This window comes from Mytilus trossulus, chromosome 14, assembly GCF_036588685.1.
Source record: "Mytilus trossulus isolate FHL-02 chromosome 14, PNRI_Mtr1.1.1.hap1, whole genome shotgun sequence".
NCBI lineage: Eukaryota > Metazoa > Mollusca > Bivalvia > Mytilida > Mytilidae > Mytilus > Mytilus trossulus.
Genome location: NC_086386.1, coordinates 72,783,668 through 72,799,196, shown reverse-complemented (window position 1 = coordinate 72,799,196; position 15,529 = coordinate 72,783,668).

Sequence of the window (15,529 nt, the reverse complement as noted above, 5' to 3'; positions counted from 1 at the left end):
TGTGATATACGAATAACCACTATATTAATACTAGGCAAACATTTCCTCAAAGAATTTCTCAAAGGTTATATATGCGTTCAATCGTACAGGTTTTGTTCTGTACGAGCAATAACAAACTGTAGTAAATTACTTTCCACTCTTTGATTGTAAATGTACCCCTAAGTAAAAAAATAATACCGAAAAAACGGCACCTTGTTCAAATCTGTAATGAATAATGAATTTAATAGATGAAAAAAAAAGTATTGTTAACATTATCATTTCTTTTTAGATGAAACCACAAATATCATCATCCACAAGTATTTCACACTGGCTACGAAGTATCCATCTTGGAATAGCGATCTTCTAGAACCAGTGACATCAGGTTTTACTTCTTTATATATAACATTTAGAAGCGACAATTTAAATGGGTTTTTTTACTGTAATATGTTTTCTGTTTATTAAGAGATAACAATAAAACTTTGGTTCACACTGAATAATCCGCGTAGATGGTGTATATAAAGTGTGAACCACACATTTTATGTTTTAAAGAAACATTACATATTTAATCACCAAATATGCTTGTTACATTCTTACTTCAATAAACATGCTTGTCTTAATGTATCTTGTGATATTCCAGTGATTACCTAGGTTAGTAGTCCGCTGCTGGTATATATTTTTTATGTTTTTAAAAGAAAATGAGCTGATAGACAACACACTGTCGGGCAATCAGAAGACGTATCACATCCAGATTTAAGTTATTCTTTTGTAACTCAGACATCATCTTCTATGGTTTAATACCATGTATAAAATTACCGTTCTTTATCTCCTAGATTTATTCACCGTTAAAGTAAATTGTGTAAAATCCAGAGGTATGAGTTCCGAAAGATATGGAAATATTTAGTAAATCAATCCAAGGTTCAATTCATCCGAAAGATCTTTTTCTGTCAATTGTTGATAATATTTAAACGGTCAGTTTACGGAACATGTAATAACGGAACAAAAGTCCATTCCTGTTCACTGTTTCATTGTAAATATAAATGAACCTGTTAGTAGAATGATTACACCCAACCAACATCTATTGAAATCTATAATTTTTAAGTTTGATTCACTAAAATGTTTTTATCCATGAATCCTTGAAAATAATTGATATTGTTTACAGTAACATTTCTTTTTAGATGAAACCAAAAGTGCAGAGCACATAACTCTCGCTAAGACTGATCCATCTTGGAATATCGATCCTCAAGCACCAGTATCAACAGGTCATTTTACCTCATACGCGTTATATACATGACAATTTAGAAGACTAGCTTTTATTTTATGATAGCTATGATGTATTTAAAAATAATTTTACAAGTTTATTTGTTTATTAGCCACATTAATTTTCTATGGAAAGTTATTTTTAGCGTACGATCAGGATTATACTGTTTTTATATTTTGTATGCTTGCATCTTTGAACCTTAACTATTTAAACAACTGTCCTCACATTTGTTGTGTAAGTGATAGCCAACCGTATTGGTGTTAACGTTAATGAGAACAAAATCTCTGTGTTAATGTACTGACTTACATATATTTATCTGCAAGCAATATGATACACTGGTATATTACTATGGTGTACTTGAATTTTCTAGACAATTGGTCAGATCCAGAGAGAGTTGAATCATTCGTGTGGTGTAGAACTGTTTTGCTAAACATGTGGATGGCATTTTTTGGTAATTATGAAATATTATTCAGAGATCAGTAAACATTTTTTTCATACAAACATATTTATGGTTTATTACAGGAAGCATATGAACCCGTCAGAAGACTACTATTGCACGAGCAGTTATATTGAATAGAGCCTTAGTAGTTGAATCTTTTAAAAATTAATTCAATATCTTAGTCTGAGTTAAAGGTTGTAATCATTTTAGTTTTTTTATCGGCCTTACATATACATGATTTAATTTTATTATTTACAAAATTTTATTGAAGAAAAAATACTATTATCAGTAATCGATTAGTATTTTGACTCTTATCATTGCAGCTTTACTTTTGTATAAATTTAAGAGAACCTGGAGCATTGCATACCTGGAGAACAATAAGGCAAACATTTATATAAAGCTTGCCACTGAGATTCAAGATTTTTCTGCAAAAAAGGGTGAGAACTTTTACAATATGCTACCTGTAATAGTGGAAAAAAGATATTTTAAAGTTGTTTTCTTTTAAATTAAAGGTAAAAAATCTATACAATGTTAAGATACTTTTCGTTTTGGTTTATGTTTTAGATTTATGTGTGTTCGAGGTTTTATTGTTAATGTATTTATGTTTATAAAAATACAACATAAGATTGATATGAATTTGCTTTTAAATTGTTTTGTATTTGTGCTAAGACAGCTATAATACACCAGTAATTGCTTTGAATTTTAAAATCAATTGACCAACACGTGTTGTGTGCTTTAGATCGATTGAAATAGAATATTACCAATACGAAATAAATGTAGAGGAGATAAAAAAAATCAATGAAATATGAGTAACCGTACAAACCAATTGCAGATTCCTGATTCTAAGATAACTCATCTGGCAGGAGCATCCCAATTGCAAAATGACACTTATGAGCATAAAACATTACAAAAGAAGTTGAGTCAGTCATTCAATTATAGTGGAGTTAGGAACATGTATACACAAACTTGTTATCGGCTCTTTCATTTGCGACAAACCTTTCCAGACCAGTATGTATTGGGGAAGATGTTAGTGAGAAATAAGTGCTTTTTAACAAAGAGCAGACATGCTGGGTTTAAACACTTCCATTCAGTTTATAATGCTCAGTATTGATATGTTTAACGACAATATATGTTTTAAGTTTTGATGTGTTTTTACCAAACAATTAGCACATGTAGCATTCCTAATTAAACTAATGTGGCATCTAATCTGACCATCTTGCTCCTTTATCTAGCATTATATTTTACAGACGATGTCATCTGTCTAGGGTTATGTAGTCGCTTTTATATGTTGAACGCATTTATCGTATACTTGTATAAAATATCACTAAAATTTTACAGTTCAATAACATTTGAAAATATCAAAAGGCTATGAAAGGATTACTAGGTTTATTGACCATATTCTTAAGAATTTCTATAGCGGGCTGATAAAGGTACCTTTAATGACTGCTTCCGGAATGTTATCACATGCCTTTCCGTTAATTTCCGTGACGTTTATCACATGCAACTTCGTGCATTTCCGGAAATATGATTGAAACAACAGAACGCGGAAAACGGCACTGAGTGATAAGACTTTCCCCAAAATAGTTGAGGAGCAAAATGAATTAAGTTAAACTTGTTTTGAAATACATAAATGAGGTGACTATATTATTGAAGAACATAAAAAAACCAAATAAAATGCTTTTTTTTTTATCAATAAAACAATTAAAGTAAAGACTTTGTTTTGGTTGTCTGTAAATATTTTCTGAAAGTGCAAAGACAAACAAAATTAAATTTTAATAGTTCTTGTCTGTATATCTTCTGCTGAAGTATATGATTAAAAGATAATTACATGTCATTTTTCATATCAGACCTTTTATCGGCCCTCGTTCATGATATCAGTCCTCGAGCCTGCTGCTCTTGGGCTGATATCACAACCTTGGGCCGATAAAGGGTTTGATATGAAAAATGCCATGTACTAATCTATACTTATCACATGGAACTTGACATAAACGATTCCACAGTAATCTTCAATACACAAATAAGGAGATGTGGTATGTTTGCGAATGAGACATCTATCCACAACAGTTTTCCTCCGTCTCCTAAAAAATATCTTGTATTTGTTACTGACCATTTGAGTATTTGGACCATATGCATATGATCTGGACAACATGCACATGTACTCATATTGTCCGTTCATATGTGGTCAGTGTAACTCATACAATAAACGTTAAAAGCTACTTTAATGGTTCAATGTAAAATCAACAATCATATATGGTGTCACGCATTAAGAGGTTCTAACAAAATGATGCGGAATAGCAAATCAAACGATTAATATTGTTACTCTATGTGGAGTAATTCTATTTCAGAACGGTAGGTCTTTCTTTTGCAGAAATCATCCAAACGTTACAAAGTTTAAAGGAGAATTGCCTCAAAGCATACAATTATGACCCGTCTGATCCCATACACGCATATATATATATAATGTTTAGATTTTTTATAGTTTTACACGAAAAAAAATATATTTGACAGTTAATTATTAATATCTTTCACATATGAATTATAGGTGGATTGCGGTGTGAAGATACCCTTGGTAAAGTGTGTATTACACAGCTTTAACAGACAGGGGCGTTACTTAAACATGTTTTTAAATTACCTAGTATATACACATTTTTAAAAATAAATCAATAGTTTTTTTTTTATTAAATTGCAATTGATACTGGGACTTATGGTGACCCTTTGTTCTAAAATCCTTTGTCATTTTTCTGTTGTCTGAGTGACAATCATATAACATCTTTTTATACATACATTAAGTTGGATGATTTTTACATTATCTTCCCACATGAAGTTTGAGAGAAGTATACAGAAATAATGTAAAAAAAAGTATAACTTCTATTTGCTATTTTAAATGTATGTGCAAAAGAAAGGTATTGTTGTTTCAAGAGTATATTTTTTTATATGTCATGGGTTAAAACATACAGATAAATAGAACAATTTGTTTAAGCTATTCAAATTTGTATGAATCAGCACCGATGTAAAAAAAACTGGGAAAGGTTCCTCATGGAAGTTATACTTAAATTTGTCTCGTCGTCAACACACATGTACAGGTAATTTGGAAAATTTATTGTTTAAGTAACACCCCTGTAAAAATCAGTGAATTGGTGGGTGAGGTTGATTAACAATTTACTGAAACTTCAGTTTTTACTTTTTCTTAAGGTAAGCAGAACTATCATGACCGTACGCTTCTTCTCTTGAATAATTTATTTAATTATAAAATGTATATTCTATGTTTTCTTTAAATAAAACATTGATATTTATCATGTCATGTTATTAGAATATTGATTTTGTAATTAAATATTCAGTTGACGTTTGTAATTGATTTTAACTGATGTGTTTTTTCGGTTATCATGCTAATTTATTTAGTTTCTTATTCAATTTCAATAATTTTTGGAAAATTAGAAATATTTAAACATTCAACCTGTCTGAATAATCTCTTTGTTATACTACAAAACATTTATCTGATGCCAAATACAATTAGTGTATTTGTCTATAACATGTCTGATATATCATATTATAATATTTTATGTTTTTCAGAAACCGGACTATTCTAAATGAGAAATCTGATGGAAAGATTGCTCAGCCTAGGAATGTTATTTTGATATTAATCTGATGACTAACGATATTCTTCATCGTGTTTCAACAAACATCGTTAAGAAATTAAATTTTACAGTTAACATGATTAAAGGCATGTTGGAAATAAAATTAAAAATTCAACCTGCCTATTCAAATATTTGTTCACCTTCATTCAGATAAACATATCTTATAATACTCTAAACCTAATTGGTAAGACAATGTTAAGATGGTTGTTTGTTTTTAACTTTATCTACCAATATATTTTTAATATTGTCTAATTTAGAACTGCCTTTTGACATACATATGTGCTTTCCCATCTTTTTAGAATTGCAGTACGTATTCCGTATACCATAAAACTGAACAAAATAGTATTGCTTTGATTTGTTTTAAAACAATCTTCATATGGGAATACTATATTATTATCTGACACCTATTCTTTAAAAAAAAACACGTAATTACCAATATATTTAAATTTAGACATTATCTTGCCTCCAAATGTTTTTTTGGGTTTAGCCTTAAAAATTGGGCCATTATATCCGTTTGGAATTCAATTTAAGACCAATCTTATTACTTGGAAAACTATAAAATATAATATATAAATATAACATGCCAAAATAAATCGATTTTCCAAGCTTATATCTTGATTTGCATATACTTTTTTGTCTATCCGAAGATAAATAAGAAGTTAAAGTGGATCTGATATATTATACATTCTACCAAAACAATTTTATACTTTATTTAAACATTTTAGTCATCTTGATATTTTAATAACAGTGTTCAAACATTACAACTCATCTATTTATATTTTCTGGTTTCCCTTTAGTCAGTTCATTGAAAAATATGTTCTTCTTTGTCTAAATTAGTTAAAACTTAAGTTTTATAATCATTTCTCTCTTTATTAACGGAAAATTAATATATGTATGTTAGATACCGTGTCAGTACCAAAGTACTCAGTAGAATAATCAAAATGTCATTTCTGGTCAACATTTTCCATGTTTCACAAGTGTCCTTTGTAAATAAACAAGGGACTTGCTTGGACGTTATAGTTAGTTTGAGTGAGTTTTATTTTCACTTAAAAAAGGGGAAGTTTTTTAAGCAGGTAGATTGTGAATGAGTTTATGTAAATACTGCCTTTGTATATATTGTTTGATCTTATTTATTATTGTTGTAATTTTTGTATACCAAAAATACTTATGAATTTGGTGGATTTAAACATGCTTATGGGGAAATATATACAATGTTTCAAAATTCAGTTGGTTCATCTATTATATAGTATATTTATTTTTTGTTGTGAACATAAATTTAAGAACACAAAGATATATTTGTATGTAAAGTGGTACCGAATTTGCTGATATAAAACACAACACGCCGACGTACATGTATATATTTATTTTGTTCGGTTTTAATTACTTTCTTGCAAATGATCAATGATTTGACTGGATATAATAAGTGTGAACGCTTTTTTCATTCACCATGAAAGAAAGTAGACATTTTTTATTCTGATTAGAATTATGATAAAATTATTAGTGTTAAGAAATCAATATTAGTATATATATGTTTAGGGGCCAGCTGAAGGACGCCTCCGGGGGCGGGAATTTCTCGCTACATTGAAGACCTGTTGGTGACCTTCTGCTGTTGTTTTTTTATTTGGTCGGGTTGTTGTCTCTTTGACACATTCCCCATTTCTATTCTCAATTTTATGTTTGTTTCTGTTATCGACCTAGTTGTAAGTAGACAGGAACTTGATCCGTTAGAGTATAGAGTACATGAACTAGAGACTCAGCTGACGACCGAATGAATCTAACATTTTTAATATACAGATGCAGAGCTTTACTAATTTCTGTATATTAACTATTAAGAATTTAATAGAATGTTCTGTTGTATCAGTGACTTATTTTGATTTTATTTTGGAAACAACCTTATTGCCATAATCGTTATTTTCTTGCGTTTACCATGACATTTTATTCTTATAACTAATTAAAACTGAGTAAATATTATTTACATTTAACACGCCATGATGGATAACATATATCGATATTTGGAACACAAATTTATCTTTATAAGTGTGAGACTCCTTTTTAATTTGAACATAAGCGGTATGTTTGTGTCTAAAAAAGGTTACTTGTGAATACAGGAAATTCTGTACGATAACCAATTAAATGCGTTTTTAGGAGGCGTGGTTGCATTTGCTTATATACCCATATGTCTTTTGTTAGCTTTGATATCCAATCTAGGCCAAATATTATCCTTTCCGTGCATTGCCCTCAATTTGAGTCGACACTTTCAGCAAAACTTGTGTTAATTTTATCTCATACATTTTCCAAGTAAATATGTTGATGTTTCATGTACACAAAAAGAAGATATCAGTGCGTGGGAACAGGGTGTCCTGTTAAAACTATATGTAGGCGTAATGTACAAGTAGATAAATCGTATATTCGAATGAGACAACAATGTAAACATAGTAAGCTGTCAAATTGAGTATTATTGTATAATTTGTTTCCGTTCTTTAAACATTATCTGAGACACTTAATTTGTACTCAGATGAATACTCTTTTGCTTGTTAAATAATTATGTATGTTGGCAAAATTGAACTTTAAAAATCCACTGGGATTATTCAAGTTAAATATTATACGTGTAGATCATTCAAAAGAAATAATAAAAGAATCAATAGAAAAAACAACAACAAGCTAATTAATTACACATTAGGATCGGGACACATCTGCTAATGATAGGAGAGAAACACTAAGTGTACATTAAATCAAATAGTCGAAAAAGCTGACAATGTCATGGCAACATTTTGTTTAGCTCAAATGCAAACAATAGTATTCAAAACAAACAATATAAACTAAAAATTGAGTAACACTTATGCTATCGAATTCCGGAGGTTACCTTATATGTTCTGCAAAGGTAAGCACAGTTTGCTTCACATTCTATCATCATGCAGATCATTAGTCTAATTAAGTAGGTCATATTCGATAAAAAGAAAGATCGAGTGGTTCTGGTTACAAAATATGGAACATTTTACTTTTGTTTACATCTGTCATTTCGGGGCCTTTGATAGCTGATTATGTGGTATGAACTTAGCTTATTGAGAAGGCCGTATGTTGACATAAATGTATTAGGTTCTGTTTCATTGTGACTAATTTAGAGAGTTGTGTCATTGTTAAAAACATACCACATTTTCTCACTTTCATACATCCATTGTTATCTGTGAAACAGACATTCTTAAACGGCCAACACAACACGAAATGGCGTTCATAAACTAATCGAAGGGACGATGTCAGCATTACCACTTAAACCTTTTGGCTTATCAGTTTCTTGTGAGCAGCAACCCTTTATCAAGAAAAAACATGATCAGAGACGTGAACCCGGAAGTGACGTTTTAAAGTGCAGAATGCATTTATACAATTATTTCTTCAATTGCTTTGTTTGTGTGTTATATCGGTAACCCAACACCTTTAATGGTTTATATTAAAATTGCGAACTCGATCCTTTATTCAAAAGGCACTGTTTCATATCGGACTTACTATATATGTAAAGTATTGAAACCTATTACAACAACAAACACTGAGTGCAGCGTTTAGTTGTTGAAAAAGCAATTCCTCCTTAGTTCACCGGTGTTAACGTGATGATCCTTACTGCAATTACGATCATCCCAATATGGCGGATAAGTTTTAGGAAATTTTATGGTCCGATTTCTACACATTAACTATGACAGCTTTTCCAGATATATTTTATATCAAGAAAAATCTAATTGAGCATTGCCGTTGAATTTGGTTTTCTTAAAGATAGACAAACAGCCAGAAGAACGAAAATCGGGATTAAAAAAAAAACGATTATGATCGTAACTTCGTCTATGAATGATCGAAACTTGGACTTTTTTTTTTTATTAAACAGATGATCGTAACTCAAATTTACGATATGGTTTTTTTCTTAAAAGGAAAATCCTATTTAGCGGGCACGATATATTGGTATTACTGAAAATAGTTGGATTTAAAAACGTAACAAAATGAGCGTCAGTGGACACCGTTATTTGTCAAAAAGGGGAAATGAACAGTCTTATTTGCTAGTGTCCATAATATTTTTTTCTTGTCATCCTCGTGGTATAGTTTTAGAATAAAGGCCAAAATTTTCACTGAATATTTTGGACATAATTGGAAGAAACGGTAAGTATTAAGTTACATTGTTTTGATGTGTTTCGATCGATTTTAACTCGTTGCATTGTTAGTATTTTATTAATCAAACATCCCCAAGGGTGACTGGGGTATAGAAATATGGTCACTTGGTCTTCTCCCGACCGGCAGTAAAACGCTTGCCGAAGTGGGGCGTCCGTTTGGCTGTGCGGGATGTATAAGTTCGCAGTCACGTCCGGTCAGAAGGGGGACGTTAAATCCGATGCCTCGTGTAAAGAGAGTGCCACGCTCTTTGCACGTTAAGAACCCTTGCAACAACTCTTTGAGGGGTCCGTAGGTGGCCTGTTGCAAGGCAAAATTTCTGTCTCTATCCAATATACCCTCATTTTCCAGTGGCAGTCCAAATAACCCCGACCATCATCCTCTATTATATCAACCTACCTATTGTATTTATTGTGAACTTGTTCTCGTCCTGAATATGCATGAAATATTTGCCACTGGACGTTAAGCAACCAACAATCAATCAATCAATCAATTAATCAAACTATGACTATTAAACATTTGTTTACTACAAAAACGGATTTAGAGGGAGGCCATGGTGTCTGCATCCCCTTTTTGTGGGGATTTTTTTTTAGTTATATAGGGAATCAAGGAACAAAGAATGTAGTGGGCTTACTCTCTTGTCCCTTCCCCTTTTTGAAAATCTCTGGATCCGCCACTGGACGAATGTTGCCTACATTTACGATGGGTTGGCTATTTATGTAAACAAGAGGCTCTCAAGAGCCTGTGACGCTCACCTTGGTTTATGTGCATATTAAACAATGGACACAGAAAAATTCATAACAAAATTGTGTTTTGATGATGGGGATGTGTTTGTAGATCTTACTTTACTGAACATTCTTGTTGCTACAATTATCTCTATCTATAATGAACTTGGCCAAGTAATTACTGTGGAAAATATTTTCTAAAAATCTGCAAAAATTTATGAAAAATGTAAAAAAATTACTATAAAGGGCAATAACTCCTAAAAAGGTCAACTGACTATATCGGTCGTGTTGACTTATTTGTAAATTTTACTTCGCTGAACATTATTGCTGTTCACTGTTTATCTCTATCTATAATATTTTCAAGATAATAACCAAAAACAGCAAAATTTCCTTAACATTACCAATTCAGGGGCAGCAACCCAACAACTGGTTGTTCGATTCATCTGAAATTTTCAGAGCAGATAGATCTTGACCTAATAAACAATTTATAATTTATAAGCCAAAAACTGCATTTCACCCCTATCTTCTATTTTTAGCAATGGCGACCATGTTTGTTGATAAATCAAAACTTCGGATACAATTTATAAACTAGATACCCTAAGGAACATTCAGTTAAAGTTTGGAAGTATTTGGCCCAGTAGTTTCAGAGGAGAATATTTTTGTAAAAGATTACTAAGATTTACAAAAATTGATTAAAAATTGACTATAAAGGGCAATAACTCCTAAAGGGGTCAACTGAACATTTCGGTCGTGTTGACTTATTTGTAAATTTTATTTTGCTGAACATTATTGCTGTTTACAGTTTATCTCTATCTATAATATAATTCAAGATAATAACAAAAAACAGCAAAATTTCCTTAAAATTACCAATTAAGGGGCAGCAACCGAACAACGGGTTGTTCGATTCATCTGAAATTTTCAGGGCAGATAGATCTTCACCTGATAAACAATTAAACCCCTGTCAGATTTGCTCTAAATGCTTTGGTTTTTTAGTTATAAGCCAAAAACTGCATTTGACCCCTATGTTCTTTTTTTAGCAATGGCGACCATGTTTGTTGATAGATCAAAACTTCAGATACAATTTTAAACTAGATACCCTAAGGAACATTCAGTTAAAGTTTGGAAGTATTTGGCCTAGTAGTTTCAGAGGAGAATATTCTTGAAATAGTTTACGACGACAGACGACGACAGACGACGGACGACGACGGACGCCAAGTGATGGCATAAGCTCACTTGGCCCTTCGGGCCAGGTGAGCTAAAAATGAAAAGCTGAAATAGATGGTTTACACGTTCAAATTAGATTTCATGTTTTTTCCCAAGCTATAAATCCTTACACTTACTGTATATGACATATGTTATTGAAGTAAGTCTAGGTTGTTTAAGCCAAAATATCAATAAGGGAGCTACAATTGGATATTCAAAGGGAGAGTGGGTGAACTTTTGCAAAAAGTTAGTACAGGAGTTTGGAGTAAAAGAAGGTCAGATTATCAACTTACCCGAACAGAAAGACAAAACGACAATTTATTTTAATAACCGGATTGAACTTATGAAAAAAAGCAAGACAGAATAGAATAAAGAATAAAAAAAAGCAGGATGAAATTTCTACTTAAAAAAATGCAGGACACAATTCTTCATCCTAGCCCCTACCCCACATAAAAATCAAGTAGTAGCTCCATTAATTGATATTTTTTTTTTTTTCCATCCTAAATCTGTAAATAAAAAAAATTATAGTCTGAATTCCCAAAAAGTACCAGTTCTCAAAACGTGCTATTGTCCCTACAAAGTGTAAGGAACAAATTGAAGAAAACAAACTTTCTCCAAGCGTTCATAACTGGCCAAATACATGAAATGTCCAGTTCCTTATTGATACAAAATATATGTAAACAGTATACAGTTGTTAACCCCCAATGCCTTTTAATATTGAACTTGATAAAAAAAAATCTCGTGAAATAATAACCACATGTGCACTTTAGTACCACTAGAGCTTTCTTACAAATTGACGAAAGGTACGATACGTTTGACGAATCAAACGTGAGACTCGTCTTATGGATCCTTTATTTTGACATATTTAGATAATAGCCATGGAACTTCGGACCTTCACCATACATGCAACGACACTTATTAAGTACGATTTTTCTGGACGTATATAGGATTTTGGGATGTGTGAAAGGCTACAAGCTACATTATAATACAACCAGGTTGGAGGAGATAACTCTACAAAAATATCCAATATATAGGGTCGTCAAAAGAAAAATATGCTCCGAAAAAACTACTTCACGTTCACAATTTGCTGAAAGTGTACTATAAAGTATATACATACAAGTGAATCTTGTCGTTAAATTTAAACTTACGTACTTTAATAATACCATTAAAGTTCCAATCGTGAAACTCGTGTTTGAACAATTCCCGCTGAAATGTGTATACTCGTGGTTTACGTAAATAACGTATCGGACGTAAGTGCATTAGACACTTTTTTTCTTTGATTTCTTATATTAAAAGCGTGTATTATTTGCGATATGCTTATTTTTGAAAGATACATTTAGTAAAGAAGGCTGTTTTACCGGATAAAAGAAAAACTCTAAATTGTTGTTATGGAAATGAAATGCGTAATCGCTTTACGTCGGTTGTACCTTTCGTCAATTTGTAAAGAAAAAAGGCTAATAGGACGTTACACCCACCTACCTACCCCCTCAGTGATCGTTCATCATTATTTTCGCATGCCAGACAGCTTTATTTATTAGAAAATGCGTCGTTGGAACAGACAGTTACGATCATCTTAAATAAAAGTTACGATCATCCTTGATAACTATGACCAATTATAGACTTTAGGCAATTCAAATGAGACATCTGGTGGAATGATAGCTCAGCCTCGAAATGACATTTTGAAAATTCAACATGGATGACTACTATATACTTTTAACTTGTATTAACAACTTTAAAAAAATACGTTTCTTACTAACCTATCATTTGGAAATTGACATTAATTTTATATCTTGTGTATCTAAAAATATGGCATTGTACCATTTATCTTAGTGTAATCAGGGATATACAATAGGGCATGAAGAGGAGCCGATGGTGTATGTATTTTCAACACGGGAGTAAAGTCCGTATACGCCTGAGTAAATCGAGATAAGGCATGTATTTCTTTTGAAGCGGTTCTATAGTAGAATTGGAAAAAATTAACACCGATGTTGCTGTGCATTGTTGAATATATTTATTGTTTACATTTATTTTCAGGAAGATATGTGTTGACCATGCTTTTTATTTTTTAGGGATTGGGTGGGGAAGGGGAGGTAAAATTCTTAATTTGTTCAAAAATATAGTTTTTTTGATAATTTGGCAAAGTTATATCCCGCGTGAAGAAGGATGTTGTGTTATTTACACGTTGGTAATGAGCTAATAGTGTTTTAGGATTTTCTTGCTTCATAACGAAAAATAATTATTAACGAAGTCTGTGTTTGGTTAAATATCAGTGTGCATATTATTTTTCGATTAAAATCAACGCGTAATTCAAAATATATCAGGTAGGCATGTTAATTAACGTTTTTCCTCGTCAACTTCAGAAAAGATACTTGACTTCAGAACATGTCAGAAATTAAAAATTCATCAAAACAATTTAAATGAAGTTAATATGTTTAATCTTAAGATGCACATAAATAAACTGGACGGAAAACAAATATGAAGTGCGAATTCCTATTGTGATATAAAGCCTTCAAACTGACATAACTACGGCCTACTCCTTCACCATATACATAAACTATATAAATTTGATTGCAACAAAGGGTGTTATTACTAATATTTTTAGTAGTGGTTATAATTCCTTAAAAGTTTTAGATTCGTTTGACAATGAATGTTCACGTCTTTAATTCCGTCCAAAGTCTGAAACACTAAAAAAAATATCTGGTTTAAAATTATTTAAGACTTTCTGCTTAATTGTGAATTTATATCCCCGTCGGTACTGACAATTCCCGACAAGTCAAGCTAAGTATACACAATCTGGATCGTGTATAATTACTTTGTTGGCTAGTAACATTATATATTGCTGTCCTTAACGCGATTTGAAAAATAAATAAGCAATTAAATTTTCGAATTATATTTTATCAATTTTGTATTAAATGTAAATACGAGTAGATTAATCAAAATGTCGTTTTAGGTGTTTATTTTCCATGTTTCACAAGCGTCCTTTGTAGTGAAAAGGACTTGCTTGGACTGATAGTTAGATTGTATTGTGTGTTTCACAAAAAAGGTGTATGTAAATTTACTGTTTATGGAAGTTTTTCCGTATGAACAATTTTTGTAAATCAATCTGATACAGAAATTACTTCTTAATTATTGTGATCTTTAGAAAACCATTGTTATATTTTTCAAAGATAAACTCAGATCGTTCATTTAATGCAAACAATTTTCATTCTTGACTTTTAATTTCGTTTTAAGAATATTTTTTAATTGATACATGTATGGTTTTGCTTATACATGGATCAAAATATTTTATTGTATCAATGATTTTGATTCGCCACCCTTATGTTTTTCATTCAAATATGAAAAATACAAACAGTATATTTTTGTATCCTACCTTTTCATTGGTAATGCTTATTATACAAATTATTTTCCTCGAAATATGCTTGCGTCAAGTCGGAACTATGGCATTTTTTTTTTTTCACTCGTTCCATTAATCGATAGCGTTTAATTGTGTTCTTCATTTTGAAATTGCTTTTGAGTAATTTTTGTGTGAACTTTTTATTTGTTAAATCTTGATTTTGATTCAACTTTGTACATTCGTGACATTCGAAATTTGGTTTTATTTTGTATTAAGGTGGTATGGGTGTCTTTCGCCATCTTGGATTGTAAAAAACAGAGAAACGAAGGTCCATATTTTCTATCAAGTTAGCAAATTTAATGCAGGAATGCATATATTTTATGTGAATTTTCATTTAAAAGAACCAATTTATAGGAATATAACTAAGAAATATTGATAGATTTACAAGTGTAATTTTTTTTTGTTGTTTTTCAATATTTTCAAATTGTCAATTTAAGGGACGGTAACTCTAAAACAGTGCATTTTCTGAAGGACTCTACATGAAATTTTCCAATTTTGTCTTTTAGCCGGAAGAAACTTACGGTGACCCTATCTTTTCTTTTGATATTCTCAAAGCATTGTCTGAAAGCAATCTTTTCCTCATTTATTTTACAATTATATCATTTTGTTTAGTTTCTATACACAAAATTGTGGTTTTTTTTTCAGTATAATCCATACAAAATTTGTCATTTTGTCACAACCTGTAGCTTGAGAAAATGCACGGTGACCTATCAGTTTTATAATATTTTTGAACATGTATCAATAGAT